Source organism: Camelina sativa, chromosome 14, assembly GCF_030686135.1.
Source record: "Camelina sativa cultivar CO46 ecotype springtype chromosome 14, ASM3068613v1".
Lineage (NCBI taxonomy): Eukaryota > Viridiplantae > Streptophyta > Magnoliopsida > Brassicales > Brassicaceae > Camelina > Camelina sativa.
In genome coordinates this window covers 8,067,020-8,073,019 of record NC_141893.1, presented here as the reverse complement: position 1 = coordinate 8,073,019, position 6,000 = coordinate 8,067,020, and the positions used below count along the sequence as shown (strand labels likewise).

General features: G+C 37.2%; 1 pseudogene across 1 annotated transcript; it reads right to left on the bottom strand.

The window, feature by feature from the left end:
- Positions 1-745: 745 nt before the first annotated feature.
- LOC104740569 (F-box protein At1g30790 pseudogene) lies at positions 746-2,334 on the bottom strand (annotated as a pseudogene). The gene has a single exon (XR_760198.3). The product of XR_760198.3 is annotated as an F-box protein At1g30790 pseudogene (transcript).
- Positions 2,335-6,000: the final 3,666 nt, after the last annotated feature.

Here is a 6,000-nt window from a genome sequence, read left to right as displayed (position 1 = left end):
TATTTTCGATTCTATACTCTTCTACTCTACTTCTATTTTTAATATAATGCAATTTTCGTTTATCTATGCTTTTATGTTTTCTGCAATGAATTCCGAGTAGTGAAACAAAGTTTCTAGGGATGGGATAGACGATTTTGTGTTCTTGATCGGTTAGGATGTCTTAGCTTGATTGTTTATGTTTTATAAATTCCCTTATAGATTGGTGTTCTTAATGCTATCAACAAACCAAGAGGTGAGATTAGATCTAGGGTGTTTTACCATCGAGAGGTGTAGATGAAATGCTTGAATCAATCAATGCTAGATATTTACTCACTTAGCCTAAGAGATTAGATGAGTAAGGAGTTTATTGACAATAATGAATCGATTCGTATTGCATGCTTGGTCATGTTTCTCCAACGAGAGTTGGGTAGGGAAGTGATCAAGGTTGATTGTTTCTATCACGAGAGTGTTTTAACAAGATTTTGGAGATTCATTGTCTAGGGAATATTTGCTTGAGGCATGTAGGACATCCATACTGGTCAGGAACACTTAGGACTCGATTACCCCATCCTTAGGAGCTTTCGTAACTTGATTGTTTACATTTTCATTCATCACTTGATCCCTTACCCAAACTGGTACTCGATCACCAGCTTCGTGTATCCCCTCGAGCTGTTCATACTGTTCTTGCTTACTCGATCACCCCACCCGATCCTGTACTCGAATGCTTGCATCAAGTGCTTAGGTCGTGTGGTTCTCATTTATTTGCTTTCTTTTATTTCTATTAGGATTGTTAGATCAAAACCATTTCTTGCCTGGCTTGACTTGCTTGCTTCTGATTGCATCATATCTGCTAGCATAACAACTATTTGGATTGATAACCCTTTGTACTACAACTGCATAGGGAATTGATATCCTGGGTGAAAATCCTGTTATCAAGCGCCAAAACTCTTCATCCTTTGCAACTCCGTGGAGCCTAACGGTTATGAGGACTTTCTTTTCTACATTGTAGTAGTAAATGAAGAAGAAAGTAGGACGGGTGGGAGATATGTTGGGGCAAAAATGATATCACCAGCCTTGTTGGTGCCAGGGGAAGTCATATTGAGCAAACGGAAGGGAAGCTCAAAGGTTTGGTTGGACCATTCATGTGTCACGGCATCCTCAAGTATCCATAAACCAAAAATTTTGAACGGACAATAGGCGTCTACTATAACCGAAGCCAACTTCCCTCGGTAATCTATCAATATTGAATCAGAGTCGCAAGCCACAACTTCCCAAGGGGCTTTGATAAAACTTATGTTCTCGGATCTAACATAAAAACACACAATCACCGGATCCCTTTTTTGGCTACGGGCCCAAGCAGCATAATAGATGGAACCATTCATGTAAAATCCATCGGTTACAGGGTAATAAGGAGCGGAGGTAACCTGGTTGCGTGATACTCTTCCTCCTCCTAGAAATGTTATAACCTCGTGCACAAGAAATTCAGGAAAGTGGTCAGGAGGAATCACCAAGTTCAAGGCTTTGAATTGACGACCAACAGGATCATATCCCAAGGAAGCGCGGGCTATTTTAAATTTTTAATGGGTATGGTAAAGACTTGCTTCGTGGTAGGGTTACATACAAAGAACTGATCGCCACTACAACAAGCGAGAAAGCCGTGGACGGAAGGTGACTTGAAGCTGTAGATCAATTCCACAGAAGGTATTGTCATTTCTAGCTTGGCAAGTAAAGATGATGAAGAGTTCTCTTCTTCGTCGAAGGAAGATGAATAGATGAACAAACGCTTGGCGTCGGCCGGGACCATTATAGCGTTACAGAAAGTGACTGTGAAACGAGATCGCGTCGAGGACAAAGCGTAGAAGGAATCGACGAATCTCTGGCTTTGACGGCAATCTACTCAGTATCTTCACCTCTACATCAGTAGGCAACAGATCTAGCTTCTCATCGTTACGACAACCCAGTTTCTTTTGGTGATGGTGCTGGGTCTTCATCATTAACTTCAGCACGCAATCTAATCAGCGTGAAAATCAAAGATCGGCTCCCGGCGAAATCCTGAAAGAGAGAGAGAGTCGGCAAGGACATGGATCTAGATTTATCTACCCGACAAAGGCGTTTCCTGACCCGACCCGTGAGAAACGCGCGGGTCCTTGTTTTCAGTTGAACAAACGCTATCGGATCTTCTATTCGACTCGATTGGGTCACACGTGAGGGAATTGTTTAACCTAAAAATTATTTTGTTATTTATAAATTCTGTTTGCTTGAAAATAATAATTCTGTATTTTGTATAGATGAACTTATAATTGGATAATAATTGAGTATAAATCTTCTTTTTGGATAATTCTGTATTTTGTATAAATGAACTTATAATTGGTTTGCCCTTCAAACATACTACAGAAAAGAGAAATCATACCAATCCTTCTCCAACCAGAGAACTGAGCAGAGCTGTTGCTACCAGAAGAATACACCTACATGTATTAAGAAGTTAGATAAGATGTAGCATTACATTATACCAAGGTGACAAATGTTTTGTAGTTTAGACCTGAATGAGCCATGGCTTGGAATCTTGGAACTTTAATGCAAAGTCTTGAGATGTAATTGGCATAAATCCTTCACGTTCAGGCTCTAAAACATCGTTTTTACACATTAACAAGTTGTCATAAGAAACAGTTTCCAGCAAGGGAAGTTTTATTTTTGCAAAATCTTCCACAGCAAATTGTGTTTCAAGTTGCTCTATAATATGCTGCAACCATAAAAAACAAGTAACTAACTGATTTGAAAGAAAAAAAAAAAAGAAGAAGAAGAAGAAAGAACATAAGAAAACGTCTTAGGAAGGAGGTGAAAGAGAAGGTATTTCTCTATCATTTAGCAATTAGCAAATTTTAAGCTTTTCGGTTAGCAATCAAGTCCCATTATCACTCTACTTCCACAGTCTAGACTCTAGATTACAGACTAGTTGTAAAAACCAATTGCATACTAGGCAAAAGAATGAGACTAAATCCAAATTATAGGTTGATAAAATAGACCAACAAAAGAAAAAACAATTCGCCAGATCGAGAAAGGTACCACTTTAGAAGTAATACTCTCGTAAGCCTCTTTAACGTCATCCATTTGAAGGTGGGGCACGTGCCCCATACTACTTCTTAAAGATTAGCTAGTAGGGACTATGGGGTTAAATTCCTTAGCTGAGTTGATAACTTAGAACCCCTTGTTATACCATGAGGTCCGGGTTCGATCCCGTCATATTTGTTAGATGCTTTTGTTTACTAAATTCTACCACTTCTTATTTATTATTTCTTACTTCTATATGCATTTTCTTTATTCTATTTTTTTTTCATTAAAATTGTTTGTTTTTAATTCAATTTTTTTTTCAGTTAAACTTTTAACATATTTAGTTTTTACAGCAAAATAGACATAGATCTTAACCTAGTTTGAATAAAACAATCAGTTTTTTTTTTCTAAGACACAAGAATCGAGAAACCTCCTTCAATACTCTTCTCCGACGCTAGCGAAGGAAAACTTTGCCGGCGTCGGGACATAACCCGACTCCTTCTCCCTGTTTCGCTTACTCTTTGTTTTTGCTTCTTTTTAATTATAGCTATGTTTCTGATCCTTTTGAACCCTTCTCATATCCCCACCAACCACATGCACCAAGTAGTCGATTCTAAATCCAAGGAGGGCAGATGTTGGTCGGAGCTTCGCAACTCTTTTACGCTACCCACCCCTTTCCTGGAGAAGGTATCTGAAGAACCATCAACCTTCAGATCTAGGTTCTCGACTCATCAAGAAGAGATCTCAGACCAGGTATGGGCGATGGCAGGAATAGATCTGTTTGGTCCATCTTTCGAGCCTTGCCTGGTGGAGTCGTTGACGGCACACGATGGCCATCTCACCTTGGGTTCACCCTCGAGTACCGGAGACCCTGAGACCCCTGTGTTCTTTTCCGATGCCTCCATCCCCGCTATGAACCCTCACCCAGCATCCTCCCCCACGGCGGAGATGCTCGATCCCCTGAATCCGATCTCGTTTCAACATGGCCGCCGCTTGAACAAACCCCTGCCTCCGATTGGAAAACTAGGGTTTCTATTGTCGGACTTCCCAAATCTCGGTCCAGTAAGGCTTTTGAGCCCATTAACACAAGGTGGTCCACAAGAACTTTCTTCGCCTTTATCCAGGTTTGATAGAAACTCAAATCTCTCCCTCTCTAGTCAATCTTTGTGTAGATTTATGGAACCTTTTGTTCGGAGACTGCATTTGGATAATAAACTACCATTGTTACTAGTTTGGTTAGAGATTTCTTTAGACAACCTGTTGTTATTACCACCTAGGGATTCTACCTTTGGAGTTAGCAGCTTGAATACAATCGGCATTATGATCCAGTCCATACGGAACTGTGGTTACCGATGTGACTTCAGACTCCCTCCATTACCTTACATTACTTTTGAGCTCGTTAAACCATTTCTCATAAACTTTTTGAAGTATCTGCCTAACAACCTGAAGATTAGTGGCATTATGATCCCAACTCAATGTAGTGGGGGTTACCACAACACCTTCAAGCGTTTCTCTTATGAACCCAAAACCGCTACAAACCCTATAACTATCCCCAGTCAGAGCACATTTAACCCTCTGCAAACCTTTGGCAAAGCCCTCCTTCGGGTAGACATCCTCTCTCCGATGATGGTCTCAGCTTTTGCTTTCTCAACGCCGCTTGGTCCTCGATCCAAGACAGTGGCCACCTCTTCATCCATCGAAGTTTTCATGGAAGAAGCATCGTTATTCCTTGACCTCACATGCTCCAACTCCCTTACAAGGAATTGGTTCATAGCTCTCAAGATCACAATCTCGATGACCCTTATCTACCTTTATGTCTTTGTTGTATTGGCTGCTTTTATTTGCTGTATCTTAAACAATGATCCTTGTGTTGTATGTTGTGTTCTGTTTTAATGGAATGAAACATATATTTGTCCAAAAAAAAAGACATCGATCTTAACCGAAAAAATGTTAGTAAACCTAGAAAATTAGTAACATTGAGCAATGTTATTTCTTTTTGTAGTTAATTTATTATTTTTTATTTAAATTTGTGCCATATGGTTAGATAAGTAAATTTAAATTTATTACAGATATTTATATGTTATAATGAATTGTAGTGTTGTAATTATGTATTTTCCTAATTAGTAAATTAACTATATATCTAATACATGTAATTAAGTAAAATTATAAACCAATAGAAATGATACTTTCAAAAAAATTTGGCTTACCTTTCGATTTCAGATCTTATAAGTTATAATATGTTAATATATATATATATATATATATATATATATATATATATATATTTCTTTAATAATTTTTATAAGAAATTTTTTCTATTATTAACTAGATATGATATATGCTCCATACAAATTTACTTTATAGATCCGCCATTGCATCTTTACACCTATAAAAATTATATACACTTTCTAAAGAGACAAAGTTTATACAATGCATAAATTTTTTAATTTACCTCAAGAGATTGATTAATTGAAGCTCCGTAAAACAAATGCACAACTACCATTCTTTGAGAGTCAGCTCCATTGCTCTCATATTCAAACATGCGCCATCCTGACTTTTGTTGTTTAAGATGTCAATTATTAATTTGATACAATATACAATATAATTTTTTCTCTCATGTGATAGATATATTTTTTTTTTTACATGGAAATCAAATTTTGTACAATTTGAAATAACACCATAAATCTAGTAGCATTAAATCTAATATATATATATATATACAATATATAATTTTCTTTATTATGTGATAGATATATCATTTTTTACAAAGAAAACAGATTTTGTAAATTTTTGAAATAACAAAAATCTACTGGATGGTTCACTTGATATTCTACAAAATAAAGTACTTGCGGATATTTTTCTCTGCATTTCATATCAGGCTGCAGTTATGGTAGAAATAACTTAGTAGACAAGATTCATGCATGGACAAACTCTAATCAGGAAATTCCAATTCTTAGTGGATTTTGTTTTCTT